At 40.1% G+C, this 15,507-nt stretch overlaps 1 pseudogene; it reads left to right on the top strand.

Annotated features, from left to right (window-relative positions):
• The first annotated feature begins 8,723 nt into the window (after positions 1-8,723).
• LOC100423105 (chromatin assembly factor 1 subunit B pseudogene) lies at positions 8,724-10,539 on the top strand (annotated as a pseudogene).
• Positions 10,540-15,507: the final 4,968 nt, after the last annotated feature.

The following is a 15,507-nucleotide window of genomic DNA, read 5'->3' as shown; positions in this document are numbered from 1 at the left end:
AGGAATGGAGGTTATGCCTGGGCTCAGCAACATGGACTTCACTTACAAAGCTAATCTGGTTATGGCCACTGATGAGTGCACAATCTGCCTGCAGCAGAGACCACCACTGTTTTCCCAATATGGCACTATTTCCTGGAGTGATTAGCCAACTACCTAGAGGCAGATTGATTACATTGGACCACATCCATCATGGAAAGGGCAGCATTTTTTCTTTACTGGAATAAACACTTACCCTGAATATGGATTTGCCTTCCTTGTACACAGGCTTCTGTCAAAACTACCATACATGGACTTACAGAATGCCTTATTCATTAGCATAGTGTTCCACACACACTGCTTTGGATCAAGGAACTCATTTCATGGCAAAAGAAGTGCAGCAATGGGTTCATGCTCATGGAATTCACTGGGCTTACCATGTCCCTTACCATCTGGAAGCAGCTAGTAGCTTGATAAAACAGTGGGATGGCCTTTGGAAGACTCAGATAGAATACCAGCTAGGTGGCAATACCTTAAAGAGCTGGGGCAATGTTCTCTAGAAGACTCTGTATGCTTTGAATTGGCATCAAATACGTGGTGCTGTTTCCCCCATAGCCGGGGCTCATTGTTCTAGGAATCAAGAGATGAACATGGGAGTGGCACCACTCACTATTACCCCTAGTTCACTATTACCCCTCATGATGCACTAGTAAATTTTTGCTTCTTGTTCCCATGACCTTATGACTTGCTGGGCTAGATATCCTACTTTCAAAGGGAGCAAAGAGGAGACACAACAATAATATCATTGAATTGGAAATCTGGCCACTTTGGGTTCTTCATGCCTCTGAATCCATAGTTATAGAAGGGAGTTACTTGCTGGCTTGGGTAGTTGATTCTGACTACCAAGGGCAAATTTGACTACTACTCCACAAAGGAGGTAAAAAGGAGTATGTCTGTAATACAGGACATCCCTTAGGGTGTTTCTTTGTATTACAATGGACTGTTAAAATTTAATTGTCAATCTAAGAATATTGGGAAGTGGGGCCGTTAACAGGTAGTGAGGTTATGAGGCTTTGCCTTCATGAATGGATTATTATCTCAGGAGTGGGTTCCTGATAAAGGGATAAAGTTTGGCACTCATTTCTCTCTGTGTCTCATACACTCTCACATTCTCTCATCATGAAATTACTTCTCCCTGTTATGATGTAGTGCAAAGTCCCTTGCCAGATGCTGACATCATGTTCTTGGACTTCCCAGTCACCAGAACCATGAGCCAAATAAACCTTTTTACTTTGTAAATTACCCAGTCTGTGGTATTCTATTATAGCAGTGGAAAATGGACTAGGACATAGTGCTGTGGTATATATGCATGTTTAAATTTTAAAGAAACTGTGAAATTGCTTTTTTAAATACCATTTTACATTTCCACCAGCAGTATATGAGAGTTCCAGTTGCTCTGTATCCTCACCAAAATTTTGATATGAAATCTTGAATTTTATTCACTCTAATGAATGTACACAGTAATATTACTGTGGTTTTACTTGGCATTTCCCCTAGTGATTCATCAAGTTGAGCATCTTTTTATGTGCTTATTCCTATCTATATATCTTCTTTGATGAACTATTCATTCAAATCTTTTGCCTGTTTTAAAAAGTAGGTTGTCATTAAATTGGAAGAATTTATGACATATTCTAGATATAGGCTATTTGTCAGATATCGCCAATGTTTTCACTCAATCTGTGCCTTGCTTTTTTATTTTTGTAAGAATATTGATGGAAGAACAAACCTTTAAAAAATGGTGTGTTAAATTCCATTTATATATTAAGATTTTATAGTTCTTGTTTTGCTATAGAATTTGATAAATCTTTGCCAATGCAAAACTGCACTATATTTTCTCCTATGTTGTCTTACAGAAGTTTTATAATTTTGAGTTTTACAATTATAATTCATTTAGAGTTCATTTGTGTATGTAGTGTGAGTTAATGATAGAGTTTATGTTTTTCATTTGACTTATTGTTCAGCACAATTTGTTGAAAAGATTTTTCTTTTACACTGAATTGCCTTGCTATCTTTGTTAAAAATTAATTGATTATATATGTGTGGATTTATTTCTAGAATCTCTATTCTGTCCCATTGATAAATATGTCTCTTTTATACCAATATCATAGTATTTTGAATATTGTATCTTTATAATAAGCCTTAAAATCATCCAGTATAAGTCTTCCAACGTTGTTCTTCTCTTTCAAAGTTGTTTTGGCAATTCTAAGCACTTTATATTTCTATATAAATTTTAGAATCAACTTGTCAGTTTTTAGAACGAAGTTTGATAGGATTTTGACTAAGATTACATTGAAGCTATAGATGAATTTGAGAATAAATGAAATCTTAAAATCATTTTGCACTTCAGAAATGCAATGTTTCTCTCTTGTATTTAGTGTTTCCTCAACAATATTTTATAGTTTTCGAGTTCTGCATGCTTTTTTCAACTGTATTAGTCAATTTTCACACTGCTGTAAAGAATGACCTGAGATTAGGGTAATTTATTTTAAAAATGTTTAATGGACTCACAGTTCTGTATGACTGGGGAGGCCTCAGGAAACTTACAATGATGGCAGAAGGTGAAGGAAAAGCAAGGCACATCTTACATGGCAGCAGGAGAGAAAGAGAGCTATGGAGGAAGTGACACATTTTCAGACTATCGGATCTCATGAGAACTTACTCACTATCATGAGAACAGCATGGGGGAAACTGCCTCCATGATCCAATCACCTCCCACCAGGTCTCTACCTTAATACCTGGGGGTTACAATTTGAGATGAGATTTGAGTGGGGACACAGACCCAAGCCATATCATCAACTAATATATTATTGTAACAAACAACGTCAAAATATTAACAACTTAACAGAATTTTATTCTGCACTTACATAACTCCCAATTTAGTATTCTGGGATCCATCTAGTAATCCCAGGTCCCAAGGTGTTTCCATCTGGTGGCACCACCATCCTTCTGGGTTTCTGAGTCCTCCATTGTATCTTCTGTATCCACCCAGAAGGCAGGAGAAAGAACACTGGGGGATCCCTATGGGAAGTTTTCATGAGCCAGGACTGGACACATCATGTATCACTTCTGCCCACATTCTATTGACCAGATGCCAGTCACATGGCACCCAGTTAACAATTGTAAGAGAGGCTGTGGAATGTATTCCAGCCATTGTGTGGACAGAGGAAAAGGAGATGGGAACTATTTAGTACATAGTAGTCTCAGTCACACAGATACAAAACTTAGAGAAAATCTCACACATATGAACAAAGAGATATAAAAGGATATTCAATACAGCATTGTCTGAAAATGCAAATGGCCAGAAAAACCTAAATGTCTAATAGCACAAGTCTGAATTGAAAACAGACTTCTTAAGAAGTGCAAACCATAAGGCAAAAACTTAGTGGATTTGATAGCATTAAAACACCAGTGAAAACATTAAGAGAAGAATCAGAGACCAGGAAAAGATATTTATAACATTTAAACTTAAAAACATGCTTGAGAGTAAAAGAAGGTCCTTTTAATACTTAGGGTAGGACGATAGGCATAAATTTGGCATATAGTCACCTTATCTAAACCCAATAAGGTATTAATGACTAGAAAATCCACATAACCCTACAAATCAATAAGATGTCTGGGCATGGTGGCTCATGCCTGTAATGCTAGCACTTCAGGAGGCCAAGGCAGGAGGATTGCTTGAGCCCAGGAGTTTGAGACCAGCCTAGGTGACAGGGTGAGAACCCGTCTCTGTAAAAAAAATTAAAAATTAGCTGAATGTGGTGGTGCACATACACTTGTGGTTCCAGCTACTCAGGAGGCTGAGGTGGGAGGATTGCTTGAGCCTAGGAGGTTGAGGTTGTAATAAGCCATGTTCGTACCACCATATCCCATCTTGGGCAAGAAAGCAATTCTCTGTCTCAAAAAAAAAATTTTTTTTAATACAAATTTAAAAACAAAATACAGGAAACCCAATAGGAAAGAATGGAGAGGAAAACTGAGTGACTAGTTAGTATTTGATAAGCTGTTCAACAGAAACAGCAGTTATAAAAATGCAAAATAGGAAATACTTTGCACCCATCAGATTTGCAAAAATCACAAGGTCAGATAATATTAAGTGGCCATTGGGATAGAGAGACTATCCTCACCCTATGCATCTCTTAACCTATATCCTTTGTAATATTCTTTATAATAAACTGGTAAACTACATAACTGTGATTCTCCTAGGCAACAATGGTAATCATCTCCCTTCCTGGGGGCAGCTGCACACAAAGTCAGTATAAAGTGAGAAAAGTAATACCAATATGTTAAGAAAACTGTGAACAAATTGTCTTCAGTGAAGCAAGATGAAGAAAGAAATAAAGGGGAAAATTAGAAGTTGCTCTCAGAGGCAGACCCAGCACAGGAGAGCTGTCACCTGCAATGGATTTCCTTGTGACTGAGGGTCATGAGATGGGATGCTAAAACCAAGCAACATTGTGAAGCTATAGCTCATAAGAGGAGTTGATGACTTAGGGAGAGGCCAGGTTCCGGTTGAGCCATCCTGATAGCAATCATAAATAGTCTTGTGAAAATAGTGTATGATTTGGATGTAAACAAGCCTGTGTTCAAAACCCTCTTCTGTAAAGAGAAGAACACTGCACCCACCTCTCCCAGTCATTTGGGGGTTAAATCAAAAACCATGAAAAGTGTATTGTGCAAGGCCATATGGAGTAACTGTGCAGAATGGCACTCTTGTCCAGCAAAAGAAGAAAGGCCAAGTTCAAGGCAGAAATAACCTGTTTGAAGGCAGTGATGTGCTGTTGAGGCAAAGAGAACTGTAGGGGCTGAGACTGAAGAGTGTAGAATTGGAGAGAGGTGAGCTGCAGCTAGCAGCCTCTACCGGAAGGTCATTCACCTATTCTGGGTCGTGGGAGAAGCTGAGAATCTGGAGATGGCGAAACTAGAGAATTTCCAAAAGAGACATGAAGAGCCTGAAACACACAGCAGGAATTCCTTTCAGGACATTTGCTGAATTGGGAGTGTATGAAGCTAAAAAAACAGAAGTAGAAAGCCTCTGATAATCGTCAGAGTTTTCAGCAGTTTTAGAAGATGAAAACAGGAATTCAAGACCTGCCAAAGAAGGGGCCCAGGTGAATACACCAGGCTAACAGTCAGGCCAAGGATGGATGGTGACCTGACCTCATTACCACATTGAAAATTGAATTGAGATGAATCATGACCAAAATGCAAAAGGTCAAACAATAAAACTTCTAAAAGAAAACAGGAAAAAAAATATTCACGGTCTTGGTGTAAAATTTCTTTTTTTTCCTCCAAGTTTAAAAAATATAATACTCTACTTTGCTTTAAAAACATTTCAACTTTCTGAGAGAAATTAAAACTGTGTATTAGGAGTAGGGTAGAGGTTGTCTGGGGGAGAAGAGGTGGCTAAAACTGCACGGGGTGTGAATGGGAGCTTGTCATCTTGGGTAGTTGTCACCTAAGTGTGTTCACTTTGTGAAAACTCATCACACTCTATGCTGTTGTATGCTTACTCTATATACACTCTTTTGTATTTGTTATGTCACGCTTCAATAAAAACATTAATATGAAAAATGTGTGCATTTACCATATGACCTAATCTTTCCATTTCTGGATTTACAGGCATACCTTGGAGATATTGTGGGTTTGCTTCCAGGCTCCCACAATAAAGTGAATATTGCAATAAAACAAGTCACTCAACTTTTTTTATTTCCCAGTGCATATAAAAGTTTTGTTTATACTCTACTGTAGTCTATGAAGTGTGTAATGTCATTATGTCTAGAAAACAAGGTACAGACTTTGTACAAAAATATTTTATTGCTAAAAATGCTAATAATAATCTTGACTTTAACAAGTTATAATCTTTTTCATGGTAGGTCTTGCCTCGATGTTGATGGATACAGACTCTTCAGGGTGGTGACTGCAGAATTGTAGGGTGGCTGCAGCCATTCCTTAAAATAAGACAACAATGAAGTTTGCTGCATGGATTGACTCTCAATTTCCTGAATGATTTCTCTGTAACATGAAACACTGTTTGTTAGCATTTTACCTACAATACTTTTAAAATTGAAGTCAGTCTTCTCATATCTTGTCACTGCTTTATGAACTAAGTTTATGAGATATTCTAGATCCTTTGTTGTCATTTCAACAATGTTTACAGCATCTTCATCAGGAATAGATTCCACCTCAAGAAACTACTCTTTGTTCATTAAAGTTTTATCATGAAATTGTAGTAATTCAGTTACATTTTCCAGCTCCACTTCTTTTTTTTTTTTTTTTTTTTGAGACGAAGCTTTACTCTTGTTGCCCAAGCTGGAGTGCAATGGCGTGATCTCCTCACTGCAAACCTCTGCCTCCCAGGTTCGAGTGATTCTCCTGCCTCAGCCTCCTGGATAACTGAGATTACAGGTGCCCACCATCACACCCAGCTAATTTTTGCATTTTTAGTAGAGATGGGGTTTCACTATGTTGGTCAGGTTGGTCTCAAACTCCTGACCTCAGGTGATCCATCTGCCTCGGCCTCCCAAAGTTCTGAAATTACAGGAGTGAGCCACCGTGCCTGACCTCCACTTCTAATTTGAGCTCTCTTGCTGTTTCCATATTTGCAGTTACTTCCTCCACTGACATCTTGAATTCCTCAAAGTTATCCATGAGGGTTGGAATCAACTTCTTCCAAATTCTTGTTAATATTGATATTTTGACCTTCTCTCATGAATCATGAATGTTCTCAATAACATCTAGAATGGTGAATTCCTTCCAGAATGGTTTCAATTTACTTTTCCCAGATGCAGCAGATGAATCACTATCTATGGCAGCTATAGGTTTAGGAAATGTATTCCTTAAAGAATAAGACTTGGAAGTTGAAATTACTCCTGGATGCATGGGCTGGAGAATGAATGCTGTGATGAAAAAAACATTAATCTCCTTGTACATCTCCATCAGAGCTCTCAGACAACCAGGTACACTGTCAATAAGTAGTAATCTATGGAAAGTAATATTTTTTTCTGAAGAGTAGGTCTTAACAGTGGACTTAAAATATTCACTAAACCATGGCGCTAACAGATATGCTGTCAGCCAGGCTTTGTTCTTCCATTTATGGAACAGAAGCAGAGTAGATTTAGCATAATGCTTAAGAGCCCTAGGATTTTTTGAATGGTATGTGGATATTGGGTTCAACTTAAAGTCACTAGCTTCATTTGCCCCTAAAAAGTGAGTCAGCCTGTTGTTTGAATCTTTGAAGACAGACATTTAACTTCTCCACTCTAGGGGAGTGTTGTGGCTGGTTTGATTTTCTATGCAGACCACTCAAACTTTCTCCATATCAGCAATAAAACTGTTTCTCTTTCTTATTCTTCATGTGTTCACTGAAGCAGCACTTTTCATTTCCTTGAAGAATTTTTTCCTTTGAATTCACAACTAACTGTTTGGCTAACTGCTGAGCTATCTGTTTGGTGCAAGAGGCCTAGTTTTGGCTTATTTCAGCTTTCAACATACCTTCCTCATTAAGCTTATTCATTTCTAGCTTTTGATTTAAAGTGAGAGGTGTGTGACTCTTCCTTTCACTTGAAGAGTGAGATACTATTGTAGGGTTATAAATTGACTTAATTTCAATATTATTGTGTCTCAGGTAATAGGGAGCCCTGAGGGGAGCCCTGAGAGTTGAGGGGACATCCAGTTGGTGAAGTAAGCGTATTTATAGATTAAGTTTGCTGCCTTCTATGGGCACAGTTCATGGCACCAAAACAATTACAATGGCAATATCAAAGATTACTGATCACAGATCACTACAACAGGTATAATAATAATGAAAACATCTGATATATTGCAAGAATTATGAAACTGTGACACAGAGATGCAAAGTGAGTACATGCTGTTGAAAAAAATGGCACTGATAGACTTACTTGACACGGGGTTGCCACAAACCTTCAATTTGAGAAAAACACAGTATCTGCAAAGTACAATAAAGTGACATTCAATAAAATGAGACCTACCCATATGCTGTAAAGAGATATATATGAGAATATGTCACTGTAGCAAGAGTTGGAGGCAACCTAAGTGCTCACTACTAAAGGAATAGAGAAATCAAATATGATGGCTACACATTGTGGAGTACCATGAAGCAGTTAGAAGCAATGACTTACTGGATGAATATGCATATGAGGGAAGATCTTAAAAATCGAATGATGAGTTTTAAAGTTACAGAATGAAATTGATAGCACCCCATTTATTGCCTATTAAAAACACATACATGACTGGTTGCAATAGCTCACACCTGTAATCCTAGCACTTTGGCAGACTGAGGTTGGAGGATTGCTTGAGTCCAGGAGTTCGAGAACCGCCTGGGCAACATAGCAAGGCCCTGCCTCTACAAAAATTAGCTGGGCATTGTGGTACCTGTCTGTAGTTCCAGCTACTCTGGAGGCTGTGGTGGGAGGACTGCTTGAGCCCAGTAGCTAGAGGTTGCAGTGAGCTGAGATTGTGCCACTGCACTCCAACCTGGGGGACAGAGCACTCTGTCTCAAAAAACAGAAATAAAAATAAAAACATGGGTCCTGTCCATGTGGGGTCAGGGCCTGCAGCACGCACAGGAAGCAGCACAGCCCTGCACAGGAGGTGACGGCACCACTGACCATCCAGGTCCCTGCAGAATGGTGTCAGAGAAACGTTTTGCCCCTTCAAGACTCAGGAGGATGAGAGTAATCACTTGTGAAATAGCCTGGCACGACAAAGAGCCTGTGTACAGCCTCGACTTCCAGCATGGGACTGCTGGGAGGACGCACAGACTGGTGTCTGCAGGTGTGCATTCCGCTGTCAGGATCTGGAAGGTAGAAAAGGGACCAGATGGAAATGCCATCGTGGAATTTTTGTCCAATCTTGCTCATCATACCAAATCCATCAATGTCCTGCACTTTTCTCCAACTGGGGAAATTTTAGCATCGGCAGGAGATGATGCTGTCATCCTGTTGTAGAAGGTGAATGATAACAAGGACCTGGAACAGATCGCTTTTCAGGATGAGGACCAGGCCCAGCTGAACAAGAAGAACTGGACGATTGTGAAGACTCTGCGGGGCCCCTTAGAAGATGTGTATGATATTTGCTGGGCAACTGATGGGAATTTAATGGCCTCTGCCTCTGTGGATAGCACAGCCATCATATGGGACAATTGATGTTTATAGGATCATCAATAAAGGACAAAAAATATCGATTAACATAACATAAAAGTTATGTCCAAGGAGTAAACTGGGACCATTTAAGTCAATATGTTGCTACTCTGAGCTATGACAGGGTGCTGCGGGTATACAGTATACAGAAGATGCGTGTGGCTTTTAATGTTTCAAAGATGCTATCTGGAATAGGGGCTGAAGGAGAGGCAAGAAGCTACTGGGCGTTTCACGATGACAGCGTGAAGTTGTTCTTCCGTAGACTGAGTTTCACTCCCGATGGGTCTTTGCTCCTCACACCAGTTGGATGTGTGGAATCTGGTGAAAATGTAATGAACATCACTTACGTTTTCTCCAGGAAGAATCTTAAAAGGCCCATCGCTCATCTTTTCTGGGTCCTAGAAAAGTCACTCTTGCTGTTGGCAGCTGTCTGGTCTACTTTGAACTGAGGCCGGTGGTGGAAACAGGTGTGGAGCAGATGGGTCTGCCCTACTGCCTGGTATTTGCTGTGGCTTAGGAGGACTCTGTGCTTCTGGACACCCAGGAGTCCTTCCCTTTTGGCTACGTGTCTAATATACATTACCACACCTCCAGTGACATTTCATGGTCTAGCGATGGTGCCTTCCTGGCCATTTCTTCCACAGACAGTTACTGTTCATTTGTGACATTTGAGAAAGGCGAACTTGGAATTCTTTTAAAAGAGAAGTCTGTTTTGAGCACGAGAACTCCTGACACAGCAAAGAAAACCAAGAGTCAGAAACACCGAGGGTCTTTGCCAGGATCCAGACCAGTAGAGGGAACAACTGCCAGCAGAACCCAAGACCCCAGCAACTCCTGCTCTACCCCACCTCAGGCCAGACAGGCCCCAGCCCCAACAGCCATCAGGGACCCTCTCTCTATCATTCTGCTGTCAAAAGCTCCTTGCTGAGGCCTTCAGAGGAGAAGATCCTGCCGCCCAGTAGTTAAAACACAAAAGCTCACCCATCCCAGAGGGTCACTCTGTACACATTGCAAGCCTGGAGCAAGACAACACCCTAGAGAACAAACTTAATACCCTTAGAGACAGACACTCCACCAAAGTCTGTACCAATCAATGTAATTTCCACCCCTTCTGCAGAAGAATTTAGTAAGAGACGCTCAGGGCAGTCCCTCAGAGCTAAAGCAGCCCAGACGCAATGAAAACAAAGGGGGCACTGAAAGTCTGGACCCTTGATAGGACCTTGGCTTCTGCTCAAAGCCTTCCAAGCCTCTCATGTGTGCAATGAGGTGGTGAGGCTGGAGATGCCTGAGACCGGTCGCTTCCACGGAGCGGGACAGATGCTGTAAATGGATTTCTGTAACAGAAGTGACATGTGTACTGATTTTTCTCCAGAAATATGGATGCTGTCTTATTCAGTATCCATTTTTAACTTGGGGATGTGAACGTTTTAACATACTGAATCCTCTTTTTCATGAGTCTCTGAAACTGGAGCAGTTTAACATTATCCAGTGTGAAAATCAACGAGTCCTCCCTGACATCCTCGTGAAAGTACAGACACTTCATGGAGGGACTCCTTTTAAAGTTAGAATTAGGAAGATGAGAAAGTAATTTGAGATTTTACTCTGTTGAATTTTAGAGTATTTGGAGTAATTGTTAGATTTTGCTTCTAAGGAGTTGATTGATTAAACTTTGGAAGGTTAAAAAATAAAATAAATAAACACACATACATTGTAGGGTTCTCTAGAGGGACAGAACTAATAGGATAGACAGATATGATATCAAAGGGAGTTTATTAAGTATTAACTCACATGATGAAAAGGTCTCACAATAGGCCATCTGCAAGCTGAGGATCAAGGAAGACAGTCTGAGTCCCAAAACTGAACCACATGGAGTCCGATGTTCGAGGGCAGGAAGCATCCAGTACGGGAGAAAGATGTAGGCTGGGAGGCTAGGCCAGTCTCGTCTTTTCACGTTTTTCTGCCTACTTTATATTCTAGCCATGTTGGCAGCTGATTAGATGGTGCTCATCCAGATTAAGGGTGTGTCTGCCTTTCCCAGCCCACTGACTCAAATGTTAATCTCCTTTGGCAACACCCTCGCAGACACACCCAGGATCAATACTTTGGATCCTTGAATCCAATCAGGTTGACACTCAATATTAACATATACGTATACGGAAAGAAGTGGTTTGCTGCTATAAACTCTGTGAGATGGCGAAAAAATTGTGAGTTCCCCGAGTGTGAGAAGGGAAACGTCTGCCTCTGAACACACATCCCCACTGGGGAACCTGCAAATCCAGATCACAGCAGGATTTAACCTTACCTATAATTGAAATGGATTTTGAGTTGGGCAAAATATAAAAGTAGAAGCAGCAGCAGGATAAGTCCTGTAGGCACTGCCGGTCCCCAGCTCAAGCCCAGGGAAACCATTCCTGGCTTTATCTCACAGTAGTCCTTGGGGACAGCAACAGCAGCCAGTGGAATTGGGGAGGGGCCACAGGATGAAGGAAGATTCTAGCTGAACTTTGTAATAATTTTGACTGAGCTTGAATTTACCTAAGCAGATCAAGGGCAGGGGTACTGCAAATGGAAAGTGCAGATACAAGTGCAGAAGCCACAGTGCATGGTGCAGGCAGGCATGCAGGAAGGGGCAAGGCCTGAGACTGTTTGCTTTCTCAGCGGGGAGGTTTGTAGCCTGGGGCAAGATCTCACCCCCGATGACCCACTGACTGGATATAAACTTTGGGATGTTGGTGGGGTATGGCAGGAGTGAGACTGGCCTTTGCTGGCTGTGTGGGAGCTAGGTGAGGTCTGTCACTGCTGGTTTCCCCCAACTTCCCTGGTGACCTGTAAGATGCAGCAGAGGCAACCACAATCCCACTATGAACATAACTCTATTGGCTAGAGAAACACCTCCCATCCTTGGCCACAAACAGTGACTGTGGCAAGCCCTGCCCAAGGAGATTCTGAATTCAGACCCAACTAACCCTGCCCCAGTCTGATGGTTTTTCTCTACCCACCCTGGTAGCTGAAGACAAAAGACATAAAGTCTTGGAAGCTCTATGGCCCCATCCATTGCCTGCAAAACTTGAGTGCTTCTTCTGGCCAAGGTAGGGCAAGCTTATATCAGCCTTCAACTACTCCAGCTAGTGCTCTCTTGAAAGTGCCACCTCCTGGCTGGAGGCCAACGAACTCAAGCCATTACAGCAATTCATAACAGAACAACCCTGCTCCAAAGAAGGAGAAAACAACAGCTAATTCCACTGCCTGCAACACCCTGGCTAACCAGAGGTCTTGAGTCTGTCCACATGACAACTTCATTGCTAGCATAACCAGCATTCAAGAAAACCAGTGCAATAAACAAAACTATAATCAAGGACTCCTACAGAGTCTACTTTACTTTCCTGCCACCTCCACTGGAGCAGGTGCTGGTATCCATGGCTGGAAGATCTGAAGACAGATCACATCACTGGATTCTTTGCAGACATTCCCCTGCACCAGCTCAGGACCTGGTAGCCCAGCTGGATGGCTAGACCCAGAAGGGAAATAGCAATCACTGCAGTCTGGCTCTCAGGAGGCCCCATCCCCAGGGGAAGTGGGAGAGTAGCACAAAAGTGATCACCTCGTGGGATGAAAGAATCTGAATAGCCCTTGAGTTCCAAATCTTTCTACTAAAACAGTCTACCCAAATGAGAAGGAACCAGAAAAGTATTTATGGTAACATGACAAAACATGGTTCTATAATACCCCCAAAAGATCATACTAGCTCCCTGGCAATGGATATAAACCAAGAAGAAATCTCTGAATTGCCAGACAAAGAATTCAGAAGGTTGATTATTAAGCTACTCAAGGAGGTGCCAGAGAAAGGTAAAAACTAACTTAAAGAAATTTAGAAAATGTTACAGGATATGGTGAATCCATATCCTGAGAAATAGGTATCATAAAGAAAAGACAATCATACCTGCTGGAAATAATAAACTTAAAGAAATACAAAATATACTGGAAAGTTTCAATAATAGAATCACACAAGTAAAAGAAAGAACTTCAGAGCTCAAAGACAAGGCTTTCAAATTAACCCCATCTGACAAAGACAAAGAGTAAAGAATAAAAAATAAATAAATAAACAAAGCCTCCAAGAAATTTGGGATTATGTTACACAACCAAACCTAAGAATGATTGGTGTTCCTGAGGAAGAAGAGAAATTTAAAAGTTCAGAAAACTTATTTGCAGCAATAATCAAGCAAAACTTCCCTCGTCTTGCTACACATCCAGACATCCAAATATAAGAAGCTTAAAGAACACCTGGGAAATTCATCACAAAAAGATCATCACCTAGGCACATAGTCATCAGGTTATCTAAAGTCAAGACAAAGGAAAGAATCTGAAGAGCTGTGAGGCAAAAGCATCAGGTAAACTATAAAAGAAAATCTATCAGATTAACAGCAGATTTCTCAGCAGAAACCCTATAAACCAGAAAGGATTAGGGTCTTATCTTTAGCCTCCTTAAACAAAATAATTATCAGCCAATAATTCTGTATCCAGTAAAACTAAACTTCATAAATGAAAGGGAGATATAGTCTTCTTCAGACAAACAAATGCTGAGAGAATTTGCCCTTATCAAGCCAGCACTACAAGAAATGCAAAAAGGAGTTATAATCTTGAAACAAAACCTCAACGTACACCAAAATAGAACCTCCTTAAAGTATAAATGTCACAGGGCCTATAAAACAATAACAAAAGTGGGGGATGGGGGAAACCGGTATTCAGCCAACAACGAGCATGATGAATAGAATAGTACCTCACATCTCCATTTACATTGAATGTCAATTGCCTAAATGCCCCACTTAAAAGATACAGAATGGCAGAATGCATAAAAGTCCACCAACCAAGTATCTGTTGTCTTCAAGAGATTCTTCTAACAAATAAGGACTCACATAAACTTAAGGTAAAGGGGTGAAAAGATACATTCTATGCAAATGGAAATCAAAAGCAAGCAGGGGTAGCTATTCTTACATCAGACAAAACAGATTTTAAAGCAGCAACAGTTAAAAAAGACAAAGAGGGACATTAAATAATGATAAAAGGATTAGTCCAACAGGAAGATATCACAATGCTAAATACATATGCACCTAACACCAGAGCTCTCAAATTTATAAAGCAATTACCACTACACCTAAGAAATAAGATAGATGGCAACACAATAATAGTGGGGGACTTCAATACTCCACTGACAGCACTAGACAGGTCATCAAAACAGAAAGTCAACAAAGAAACAATTGACTTAAACTATACCTTAGAACAGATTAGCTTAACAATTATTTACAGAACATTCTACTCAACAACTGCAGAATATACATTCTTTTCATCAGCACATGGAACATTCTCCAAGATGGACCATATGATAGGCTGCAAAACAAACCTCAATAAATTTAAGAAAATTGAAATTAATCAAGTAGTCTCTTAGACTACAGGGGAATAAAATTGGAAATTAACTCCAAAAGGAACCCTCAAAACTATAGAAATACATGGAAATTAAATAATCTGCTCCAGAATGATCTTTGGTTCAACAATGAAATCAAGATGGAAATCAAAAAATTCTTGGAAATGAATGATAATAGTGAAACCTCTGGGATACAGCAAAAGTGCTGTTCAGAGGAAAGTTCATAGCATTTAGTGCCTACATCAAAGAATCTCAAAGAGCACAAATAGACAATCTAAGCTCACAAGGAACTAGAGAAACAAAGACAAACCAAACCCAAACACAGAGGAAGAAAAGAAAAAACAAAGATAAGAGCAAAACTAAATGAAATTGAAACAAAAAAATGCAAAAGATAAATGAAGCAAAAAGCTGGTTGTTTGAAAAGATAAGCAAAATTGATAGACCATTAGCAAGATTAACCAAGAAAAGAAGAGAGAAGATCCAAATAAGCTCAATTAGAAATGAAATGGGAGATATTATAACTGATACCACAGAAATATAAAGCATCATTCAAGGCTACTATGAACATCTTCATGCACGCAAACTAGAAAACCTAGAGGAAACAGATAAATTCCTGGAAATATACAACCTTCCTAGATTAAACCAAGAAGAGACAGAAATTCTGAACACACCAATAACAAGAGACTGAAAGAGTAATGAAAAAATTGCCAGCCAAAAAAAAAGTCCAGCACCAGATGAATTCACAGCTGAATTCTATCAGACAGTCAAAGAAGAATTGGTACCAATTCTACCAAAACTATTCCAAAAGATAGAGTAAAAGGGAATCCCCCCAAATCATTCTATGAAGCCAGTACTACCCTGATACAAAAAGAGGAAGTCAGATTGTCACTGTTC

This window comes from Macaca mulatta, chromosome 4 (genome assembly GCF_049350105.2).
Source record: "Macaca mulatta isolate MMU2019108-1 chromosome 4, T2T-MMU8v2.0, whole genome shotgun sequence".
Taxonomy (NCBI): Eukaryota; Metazoa; Chordata; class Mammalia; order Primates; family Cercopithecidae; genus Macaca; species Macaca mulatta.
Note: the sequence above shows the minus strand (reverse complement) of the source record. Positions and strands in the feature narration are given on the sequence as shown.